The sequence below is a fragment of the Danio rerio genome, chromosome 13 (genome assembly GCF_052040795.2).
Source record: "Danio rerio strain M-AB ecotype USA chromosome 13, GRCz13ab, whole genome shotgun sequence".
Lineage (NCBI taxonomy): Eukaryota > Metazoa > Chordata > Actinopteri > Cypriniformes > Danionidae > Danio > Danio rerio.
Window position 1 is genome coordinate 51766850 of NC_141033.1, and position 12509 is coordinate 51779358.

The 12509-nt window shown below is 35.6% G+C and overlaps 1 protein-coding gene and 2 long non-coding RNA genes across 11 annotated transcripts in view; 2 read left to right on the forward strand and 1 right to left on the reverse strand.

Moving 5' to 3' along the window:
- Positions 1–12509, forward strand: part of LOC147841212 (uncharacterized) — a 1204737-nt gene that overhangs the window by 590904 nt on the left and 601324 nt on the right. The gene's annotated exons all lie outside the window — the stretch shown is intronic.
- The window catches only part of sipa1l2a (signal-induced proliferation-associated 1like 2, genome duplicate a), a 288056-nt gene that overhangs the window by 220584 nt on the left and 54963 nt on the right, over positions 1–12509 (forward strand). The window lies entirely within an intron of this gene.
- On the reverse strand, positions 6825–9962 carry LOC141377082 (uncharacterized). The gene is made up of 3 exons (XR_015506513.1): positions 7973–9962; positions 7180–7598; positions 6825–6909 (listed from the first exon to the last, which is right to left on the reverse strand). It is a non-coding gene; the product is annotated as an uncharacterized LOC141377082 (long non-coding RNA).

The following is a 12509-nucleotide window of genomic DNA, read 5'->3' on the forward strand; positions in this document are numbered from 1 at the left end:
GACCTAAATATTAACTCAAAAAGGTCTTACAGACTTGAAATAAAATAATTATCATCTTTGATCCTGCCGCCCTAAAGCTTTCTTAACAAATTAAGTTAAAGAACAATTTTATGGAATAATTATAAAATGATTAACATGATTATAAAATAAATATTTCTTTCCTTCCTAGCTGTTTATGCACACGTTTTAAAAGTGACATTGTGTACCTGCTCTGTCTGGGAAACTTCTAATGAACTACTCTTTACACCTCTGGAAATACCTAAAGCCTAATAGTTTTTCTCATGTTATGCAAAGATGATATGCTAAATACATAAATACATATAAATATTCATCCTCTATTAAAAAAAAATCTAAATATTACAAATTTTCAAGGATCCAAGATGCTGGTGACCGTTAAACGTGTCATAACAGTCTTGTGAAAAGGCTCCATCTGTAGTTTTTCCTCAAGTGTCTGATTTGTGTGCTGCATCCACACACACACAAACACACAAACACACACACACACAGACGAAGCTGTCAGAGCGCGTGTGTGTCAGTGTGATGAATGAACAGAGATAAGGTCAGTCTGCCCTTGGTGCTGCCATTATCAGGGCCGTGCTGGAGTTCCTCCGCTTCACCTTCAGTGCTGGTTTTAGCCAGTATCTCACACGCGCTGCTCCAGTAATAGCTTCTGACCACCGGCGCTCAGTTCAGAGTAAATGACCACCGTTTAATGCTGAGCTTCAGGGGTCTCCAAACAACAGGCTCATGTGTGTGTAAATGCACGTATTAAAAGTTCAGCTGTGACCCCGGAGCACAAAACCTCCTGAATTATTCGCCCCTCTGTATATTTTTTATATTATGTTATATTATATTATATTGTTTTATATTATGTTATTTTATATTATGTTATTTTATATCATATTATTATGTTATGTTATGTTATATTATATTATATTATATTATATTATATTATATTATATTATATTATATTATATTATATTATATTATAATATATTATATTATATTATATTATATTATATTATATTATATTATATTATATTATTCAAAATATTTTGAATTTAATGAGCTATATAAAATAAATGTAATAAATTCAGTATTATTTACATTTTAATTGTTATATGTGTATTGTTTTAAGTTGGTAGTCAAAGAATAATCCCTAAAATTTATAGGGAAAAAGTATCTTGTTGATGCTTCAAAAACAATTAAATAAAATAAATAAAAAAAAGGGTTATTTGACAGTAATTTAGGGCCAACTTGCACCAAATCAGGGTATTAAAAGTTCAGCTGTGACCCCGGAGCACAAAACCTCCTGAATTATTCGCCCCTCTGTATATTTTTTATATTATGTTATATTATATTATATTGTTTTATATTATGTTATTTTATATTATGTTATTTTATATCATATTATTATGTTATATTATATTATATTATATTATATTATATTATATTATATTATATTATATTATATTATATTATATTATTCAAAATATTTTGAATTTAATGAGCTATGTAAAATAAATGTAATAAATTCAGTATTATTTATATTTTAATTGTTATATGTGTATTGTTTTAAGTTGGTAGTCAAAAAGTAATCCCTAAAATTTATAGGGAAAAAGTATCTTGTTGATGCTTCAAAAACAATAAAATAAAATAAATTAAAAAAGGGTTATTTGACAGTAATTTAGGGCCAACTTGCACCAAATCAGGGTATTAAAAGTTTAGCTGTGACCCCGCACAAAACCTCCTGAATTATTCGCCCCTCTGTATATTTTTTATATTATGTTATATTATATTATATTGTTTTATATTATGTTATTTTATATTATGTTATTTTATATCATATTATTATGTTATATTATTATATTATATTATATTATATTACATTATATTATATTTTATTATATTATATTATATTATATTATATTATATTATATTATATTATATTATATTATATTATATTATATTATATTATTCAAAATATTTTGAATTTAATGAGCTATGTAAAATAAATGTAATAAATTCAGTATTATTTATATTTTAATTGTTATATGTGTATTGTTTTAAGTTGGTAGTCAAAGAGTAATCCCTAAAATTTATAGGGAAAAAGTATCTTGTTGATGCTTCAAAAACAATTAAATAAAATAAATTAAAAAAGGGTTATTTGACAGTAATTTAGGGCCAACTTGCACCAAATCAGGGTATTAAAAGTTTAGCTGTGACCCCGGAGCACCAAACCTCCTGAATTATTCGCCCCTCTGTATATTTTTTCCCCAATTTCAGTTTAACGGAGAGAAGATTTCTTCAACACATTTCTAAACATATTACTTTTAATTACTCATCTCTAAAAACTGATTTATTTAATCTTTGTCATGGTGACAGCACATAATATTAGACTAGATATTCTTTACGGCTTAAAGTGACGTTTAAAGGCTGAACTAGGGTAATTAGGTTAACGCCACCATCGAATGTTACGTGTTTAAGTTATTTAGTTATTAAAGGGCACCTAGGTTACCCCTTTTTTCAGATTTAATATGAGTCTTTTGTTTCTCCAGGATGTGTCTGTAAAGTTTCAGCTCAAAACACTCATAAGATTTTTTATTTTTCCCTTTATAAGATTCTGTCTTATACCTGATTGCACCAAGAGGCGGTTTTGTTGTACTGTGTCTTTAAGGCGAGTCTTCCCCGCCCACTTTCTACGTGCCTTTCTGCGTGCCTTAACATCCTCCCTCAGCAGATTCAGACAACAGGCAGACATAAAGGAAGCAGATCTCACGCAGCGTTTGTGAGAACTGTACTTCTGTACTACAGTAAGAACTTTACCAAAGAGTATTTGATGCATTTGTTGCAACGATGAGTCACACACAGTGTCGATACAAAGTTCAAGCGCAGATACACACACACATACACAGCGCAGCAGACACACACACACACACAGACAGCGTGCACGTTTAGCTTTGGACTCTTTTTGCATACAAATGTGACAGGATACAGGCTAATCTCCACTGCTGTATAAACATCTGTTATGTACAAAATAAACCTGATTTAACGTTCACAAACCGGGATTGAAGTGTCTTCCTTTATAATTGTTCTGACAGGCGGCTGTGCTGATGAAGTAAAGCTGAAGTAAATCGCTGTATTTCATTACACACGTGCACTGTTTTAAAACATGTTAAACTTGTAAATCTCACTCTTGATCACACTTGATGATGATTGATGATTCTAGCAAACTGAACAGAGCTTTTATTCCCGGTTGCTTTGCGCTCGTCCTGTCTTGTTGACATGATTATACTAGGGTTGGGCATCTAAGCTATAATGCCGATCCGATACGCATCTCGATACAAAGAATACGATCCGATATATTAGCGATACATTTGTGACATATTGCGATGCAACACGATACCATTCACACCCATATCACGATACAATGCGATATTTCAGCACTAACTAATTAGATCAAGTTTATGAGATGATGTGAAAGAGGATGCTGTGCCATTGAATGAGTTTGATTATTTATTAACCAAGCAAAACCAAGACTTTTTTTACAAACTGGCTTTTCTCTCAGAGCCAGAGTGTCAGTTTACAGTAGAGGGCCATTTTAGAACATATAGCACATATTATTTAAGTATTTTCAAGATAAACAGAATGTATAAGTGCAATATATATTAATATATATATATATATATATATATATATATATATATATATATATATATATATATTTGCACTCTTTCAACATAAAGGTTTAGCATTGCACAACAAGAATTGTGATTTAGCTTTTCAACTATGAAAACAAGTTTTACAAAGATATTTTGCCACTGAATATTCAAAACTTAAGGTGGTGAACTAGCAGTGTTATGCTGCTTTGAAGCATCGCTGTCACTGTAAACAACAGGCTAATAAAAATATAACAAACCAGCAATCTTCTTGCTGTGAGGTGGTCATACTACCCACTGTGCAACCGGGACACCCATTATTTTTATCATTATTATTATTAATATTATTATTATTATTATAATTAAATAAAAATGAACAGGAGGAGGTGTTTAAACCCTTCGTTCTCCGTGACACTAGGCTGAATATCTTTGCAGATGAACAATGCAAAAGCATTCGTTATTGGCGTAGAGCGCACAAAACTGTTGCGCATGGAAAAAAAAACTTGCAATGCTTTTCTCACCACTTTTGGAGCTGGTAGCTACAGTTGAAGCAGTGCGAAAGCCGGGGATGCAGGAACACTGGAAGAGGCTTTCACAACAACACCGTGGCGCCGCTTCAAGTGAGATTTCAGATTAGTCGTACTGCCCGCGTATTTTACAGATGCGCGGCACATTTTGCAAATTGCATCTGTCCTGTCAAGTCGTCCATCCTTAAATCCATAATGTTGCTTGCCATACTTTAGATTTAAAACTCAGTGGGGAATAAAATGTTTGTTTTGCTTCTCGCGCTTTCTGAGGGCGCACCACTAGCTTCATCCGCACACCTGATACACTGAGTTGTAGTGTAAGTGTATACATCCGCAAATCCGTTGCTAAGGCTTACTTTATGTAGGTCGATTAAATTATGCGCCAAAAACAGGTTGACAACACTTGTTAATAAATAAAAAATACATTCTATATTAAAAATATAAGCTGTATCTCGGAAAAACCGATGCATCTCGCAAAAACCGATGCATCTCGATTTGCTTCCAAAATTTCATTCATCCTCTGCTGCTCTACCGATGCACTCGCATCGTGCACGCGCATGACCGCGTATCGATACATATCGATTAATCTTCCCATCCCTAGATTATACACATGACTACCGGGACATGTTAATTCGCAGCTGTCAATCAATTCGGTGATCACACATATTTACTCAAGTAGATAAACAGAATTAATGATGGGCTAAAAAATCTGCTGAATTCTGTGCGTGCAGATTCCGTGTGGGCCTAGTTATCAGTCTGAGATTCCTGTATTATCCTCATTCCAAAAGGAGAATGTTTCTCAAAGATAAATATATGTTATTACTTCATTTCACACTAATGCCATCACAAGTCATTTCTGTCAAATGAGGCGTCACCGACTGCGAGAAGCGTCTCCTTTCTTCCTGATTATACAATCACTACATTCTTTAATCACGTTATTTAACCATTGCTATTAAGAGAAACTGCAGGTAATGCCTCAATACATTCCAGACCATGTTAAGTATGATATCCAATCACTTCAAGAGCACATTTCACTGAAGCTCATGCTGTTTCAATGATTTTCAGTCTTATGGCATGTTCATTAACGCTATAGAGAAATGGCGAAGGCCGGTCGCAGTGCTGCATTGACACTGCAGATCTTGATGGTCAATTCTGATTTAGTGACTGTATCCGAGTTTTTTGATGAGCTGCTTACATCATCCTTTAAAAGTGACTCGTATCCGATTGTCTGCATTTGCACAGCACACGGCAAAGGCGCAATGACCAGGAAAAAAAGAGCGGGCGCTGACTGACAGCTGATATATAAAGAGCGCTCTTTTCTCTATTCCTGTATGTAATCTGTTTGCAGCTTTTGACAAGCTGTTTTACTATAGTTTATGACAGAAAGATTCTCATTTGTGCATCTTCTTTTGATATATAGGGTTTTGTAAACCTTTAGACATCTTAATGTAATGTCCATGGCATGATTTATGCATGTGATGTAGCTATGCGCTAGTTTTATATTAGTTTATATTGGTTACGTGGCGGACGTTGCGCTGTCTCACTCTCGTTAATATGCTTAAATACCCGTGCTATATGACAATATGAAAGCTGTTTTATGCCGAGTTCAGACTGCGTGATTTTAGCCCCGATTTTGGCTTGCCGACAGGTTTTGAGAACTCGCCTGTAATCAAAAGCAAATCGGTACTCTTGCACGTGAGTGACAATCACACAGTATGAACTATCAAAGACTATTCTGACTGAAAATAACATCAGCGATGGCCTACAGCCAATGAGAGAGCAGCATTCACTTGTGTGTGTAAACCTGCTGCAGGCCAGCGGGAGGCTGGGGGAGAAGTTAAAAGCGCTCTTTTTCGGTTTATTTAGACCCACGAAATGGAGGAAAAACAAGTGGAGGTTTGACGCGACTCAGGAGCAACTGTGTCTGTTTGACGTTTCATACAGAAAGAAATTAGTTTATTATCAACGTTGAGGAGAAATGGCTAATTCCCTTTAAACCCAGGTGAGCAAACATGTACATTTTCTACCCCATTAAAGGCTTCTTTCTCATTATGTAGTTAATAACAAAAGATATACGACGTGTTTTTGGCTGTGAGACGTAGTTTGGACGAAGTTGTCTGCGATTCTTCCTATAGTAAAGTCATGCAATGTGAAAGTCCCTGTCGCCGATCCATCTTGCAGTGTAAACAAAGCAGCGATGAAACGCTAGCCCAGATAGTCAAGCAGTGTGAAAACATCTGTGACACGACTACTTTCAAAATCATGCAGCCTGAACTCGGCATAAGTCCTCGTGTATGAGATTTAAGGTTTGGGACTCTGCTGAAGTCTGTTCTGAAATAAAACTGTCAGACTTGACGTCATTCGCTACGGTTTTTGATGACACACGACTCGCATTAAACGGTGAAAATCCGATCTACCTGCTTGCACTGCAGACACAAGAATACAGATCCGATTCATATCGGATGCATTTCCACCTATGAACAAGGCCTGAATCTGATTTGAGTAAATCGGAATGCATGTGATTTGCTCCTGCTTACATGGGCGTGGTAGTGGGGGGAAAAGTGGACCTGACTACCCAGGGCCCCGTCTAGGCAGAGGGCCCATGAAATCCCACCAATATTTTATTATTAATTTTTTTGTAGCCTACTTCGAATTAATTGGCCCCTCCAATTGATGTCAATGTCATTATTTATTTCAAAATATATTGATAACACCCCCCCACCCTCCACGAAATGGTTTAGTCCGCCCATAGACGGCAGCCGGCGGCAAACGAGTCTAGAGCCTGATCATGCTGCGCAAAAAGCCCAAATCGGGCTTTCAAAAAAAGAAAGACAGGAAGGAAAAAGAAAGGAGGCAGAATGAGGGGAAGCAGCTGATGACTGCTTTCTTTTCAAAAGGTGAACTGAGTTTGCTTGTTATGAAACTACATCTAATTAAAGTTAACATAGTCAACTTCAGACAGCTGCTGCTAATGCAGGGCTCGAAATTGCGACCATTTTGGTCGCATATAATGCTGATTTGGGTACAGTCATTACTAGGGAAACCGTAATATTTCAGCGCTTCTAAAGCGCCCCCTTGTGACAGAAAATGAATTTTTATTTCCAATAAATTTTTTCAGCTGTTTATGGTCAAATTATTGCAATTATCGATCCATGTGTAAATGTGAAAGAAGTTAATGTGCCTTTTAAAAATCTAAACAATTAAGTAATACTAATATAAGAAATTATATACTTGATTTATCCCTTTTAATGGTATAAAGGTTGAAATGCCATTGTATTAGATATTTTGTGTCTGTATACGTCTGCAAGATGTCTGTTAAAGATCTCTTGATCTGGAAAGCACCTGCTGTATACAAAAGTCTGGCAGACGTCTGTTTGATGTCAGTTTTACACACATTCTGAATCGCAAACATCTTAAAGACGTCTTTCGGATGAGACGTTAAACCGAGGTCCTGACTCTCTGTGGTCATTAAAAATCCCAAGGCACTTCTCGTGAAAGAGCAGGGGTGTAACCCCGGTGTCCTGGCTAAAGTCCCTCTGTCGGCCGATACGATCATGGCCTCCCAATCATCCCCTTCCACCGAATTGGCTCGATCACTGTCTCTCCACTCCACCAATAGCTGGTGTGTGGTGAGCGCACTGGCGCCATTGTCCTGTGGCAGCCGTCGCATCATCCAAGTGGATGCTGCACACTGGTGGTGGTGTGGAGAGACCCCCCTCATGATTGTGAAGCGCTTTGGGTGTATTGCCATACACAATAAATGCGCTATATAAAAATACACATTACATTAAAGATGTCTAATAGAAGTCTATTTCACATCTGATAGGAAACGTCTTGTAGATGTCTTGCAGATGTGAATGCAGACGTCAAATAGACATCTCCGAGATGTACGTGTGCTAATCAAAATCGGCCATTAAGAATCAAGATCGGCACATAACTAAAAAGAAAATGGATGCTCCTAAATTTTTTGGGATGCTCCTAACTTTTTGAAGTTGGGAGCACCAGTGCTACCAAGTAAAAAAGTTAACTTCGAGCCCTGTAATGTATGTATGCTAATGTTAAATCTTTAGCTTAGTTTGTCAACCAGGCTGCTTGTTGCTGTAAGTAAATTATGGGCCAGGCCAGCTAGCGTTTCTGAGGGTACAGTTGTCTCGTGTTCTCCTGTTCAAAAATAAATGTTTTTAAATCAAAACTTGCATCAGTATCATGGATCAAAATGTCAGTACACAAACCCGATGTAGCCTACGGTTTAAAGGTATTTGAGCACAAGTAGGCCAAATGCATCAATTTGGTGGTGAATGAAAGAACCAGTCATTATTATAATCTGATTTGATTATAGATTAAAACACTATTTGTGCATGTTTATATTCAAATAATTAAAAAAAAGTGTAGGGGGCCCACTGACATTGAGAGGGTACAGGGCCCAGAATTTGGTGCTACGCCCCTGCCTGCTTACACGTACACGGGCTATATCCCATCTGTGCCACATGAGAGGAAAAAATCGGAATTGAGTCACTTAAACAGCGCAGTGTAAATGCGGCCTTAGATGCGTGTGTGTGTCTGTGATAAAGAGCTACAGACCCTTTGAACAAATCTAAAAAACCATGAAAGATTAAAGGAGCGTCTCATTATCCACATTAAGAGGAATGTGCTTTACAGCTGCATTAATGAGAGCGCCGGATCATTTCACGCCAGTCTATATAAAAAGGCAGCTTAATTTCAGGATCACAGTCTCTTAATTATGCTATTGTCTGTTTGCCTTTTAGCATCTACAGTTGAAGTCTGAATTATTAGCCCTCCTGTATACCCCCCCCTCTATTTTCTGGAGGGAGAGAGAGCATTTTCTTTAACACATTTCTAAACATAATAGTTTTAATAGCTCATTTCTAATAACTGATTTCTTGGTAACACTTTAGAATAACTATTCGTTATAACTAGTTAATAGACCATTAATAAACTGTTAGTTAACAAGTTATAAATGACTTGTTAAATAAAAGTTAATAGTTTAATTATTTATAACTGTGCCTTTTAGATGGCTAATAGATAACTTACAAGCTGTTAGTTAACAAGTTGTAAATGACTTCTTTACTGTATTTTAATGATTTATAACTATACCTAATCAATTAGTAATAGATCATGAACAAGCTGTTAGTAAATAACTTAATAAAGGCTTGTTAAGTATCAGTTAATAGTGTATATATGTTATCGGGACGTTATTCTAAAGTTGCAGCTATTCTTCATTTATTAACTGTTAGTAAATGAGGAATAGTTGAAACTTTAGAATAACATCCCAATAACATGCTTAAGCTAATAACTAACACTTAACTATTATATTTACTCACACTTTACAGATCAGTTGTTCACCATTTAATAACACCAGTGAAACTTTTTTATTAGACCACTGGTGTAATTTTACATTTTTATTTATTTTGTTTTCATGTTGCATATCATGGGTTTGTATTCTTGCATACTGTTGTACTGCCATGTGATGGTTCAGTATGTGTGTTTCTATACATTCAACACAACGTTTAACATGTAATCTGTGGAGTTTCTTTGGTAAAACACAGCACACAGAAAAGCCTATAAGTGGAACAAGGTTTAGAAACAAACCTTTTATATTTTAAATATTACATCAAACTTCTGTAGCTTGAACTTATTCCATCCATTTGCAGTTCTACAAAGATTCTCTGGTATTAGTAGATGGTTAACAAACGATAAACAACTCTCGTCTGTAAAGTGTGAGCAAATATAATAGTTAAGTGTTAGTTATTAGCTTAAGCATGTTATTGGGACGTTATTCTAAAGTTGCAACTATTCCTCATTTACTAAAAGTTAATAAATGAAAAATAGCTGCAACTTTAGAATAACATCCCAATAACATATACACACCATAACTGATACTTAACAAGTCTTTATTAAGTCATTTACTAACAGCTTGTTCATGATATTTTAATAATTTATGAGGTATAGTTATAAATCATTAAAATACAGTTAAGAAGTCATTTACAACTTGTCAACTAACGGCTTGTAAGTTATCCATTGCTCATCTATAAGGCACAGTTGTAAATAATTAACAAACTTTTATTTAACAAGTCATTTAAAATTTGTTAACTAACAGTTTATTTATGGTCTATTAACTAGTTATAATGGATAGTTATTCTAAAGTGTTACCGATTTCTTTTATCTTTTCCATGATGACAGTACATAATATTTAACTAGATATTCCTCAAGACACTAGTATTCAGCTTAAAGTGATATTTAAAGGATTAACTAGGTTAATTAGGCAAGTTAGGGAAATTAGGCAAGTCATTGTATAACAGTGGTTTGTTCTGAAGACAATCGAAAAAACATTTTTTTCATTGATTTTGTGTTGGTAATTCCCAGATTAAAGGATTACGCCAAAGGAAGGTTGTATATCTCTTAATTTGGTCAATGTAAACGTTTGAATGTACATCCTGCGGCGTGATACACGCGAATGGCGTGCGGCGAATTGTGCGAATGGAGTGGCGCGAATTGAGCGTTTTGCACGTTTGACATGCTTAAAGCGCGAATCGCTCGAGTTCAAAAATCTGAACTTAAGCGGACATTCGCACTGTTTTCATGTATCCTGGTACTGTATTTACATCCAACCATTTTGGAGAGGGGTTCATTCTGCAATTCAGGAGATAATTGGAAAACGTTTTATTTTCTCCCGCTCACTTTTTTAGTTGAATGGCATTCCTGAAGACCTTTTTTGACTCAGAGCTCAAACCTCTGTTGACAAGTCTTACAATTCTGGCTAAGAAATGTATATTATTAACGTCGTAAAAATTCTTTGGAAAAATTAACTCATGACCTCAACCACAAACAGGACAAATTCAGGAGCCTTATGAACCTCTCCATTCAAAAAAAAATTGTATTTTAAAAGAGTTACTTCTTCTGTTTTGTTTTGACTATTTTATTTATTTTTTATTTATTATTATTTTTCTATTTTAAACTTACATTTGTAAATGTTTATTAAATTCGCAGCGCTCAGGTATGGTTTGTTTGTTTGTTTGTTTGTTTGTTTGTCTGATTGTCTTTTTTTGTTTGTACTATTTGAAAATCTTTAATCAAAAAATAAATTGGGCTCGGTTCAGTCAGAAGCACAGCTGAAAGCCTCCATCATGCAGGTTCAGTTTCTGGAGGAGTTTATGAGCTCACAGCCCTGGATGCGCCTCTGAAAGGATCTAGTGGACTCAAGACACGGCCCTAAATGTATCAGCGCTGTTTTTCAGCCTTCATAAAGCACATGAACACTGTTATTTTTTAAATAAAATCTATGGTAGTAACTTAGCAATGAAGCTGGAGTCACCGGGCAGACAGAAGCCCTGCCCATTACACAAATCTGCGTCTGTTCTGAAGTGAATTTGACACGCGAATGAAGCAAGTAAACTCAAATGTTCACGTGGCTATTTACGTATACGATATTACGAATATCGCTATTTATCCCTGCGTTCCGCATCTGGTGTGAACACAGCAGTAGGGCTTCTCTCACCATAATACACCTAAAACACGGATTGCCATAAAACTCGTCAATGTTGTTTTCTCTTATCAGCGGCAGAGAAAGAGTTAATCGAAATCATTTAATAATTTGACGCAAAACATAATACCAGCCATCCATGTAAACAGGGGCGGACTGGCCATCTGGCAATTCTGGCAAATGCCAGAAGGGCCGGACCAATTTTTAAATGTGGGCCGGTCAGTTTTTTTTTAATATGTATTGTTTTTAAGTGCAGACAGCTTTTATCTCTTGCTAGATGTGATATTATGATGATGATAAAAATAATAATAATAAATGTTAAGCATTTGGCGCAATCGGCAACTGCCGCCTGGTTTCAAGATCGGCCAACCCAATCCAAGGTTACTCGGACTTAATCTAAATCTGCCAAAAACGTCATATTATTTATCTTTACACCAAAATAAATAGTGAATGTGCGTGTCCGTGGGTGGGGCTGTGTCGGTGTGGTAATGTGGGCTGGTGTGGCAACAGTGCCAGGGCTAAATTTTTGTCCCAGTCCGTCCCTGCATGTAAAGCAAATATAATGTCCTTCAATTCGGTCACGTCCAGCGGTCATCATCCTCAAACCAATCTCTTTCCTTGTAAGCTGCTTACGTGAACTAATAACATTGACCTTAAAAGAGTTTGTAAAATTTTTTTTTACTGTTTTTATTCTAGCCGAAATAAAACAAACAAGACTTTCTCCAGAATAAAAAAATATAGGAAATACTGTGAAAAATTCCTGAATCTGTTCTACGTCATTTGGGAAATATTTGAAAAAGAAAAACAAGTTAATAATACTGC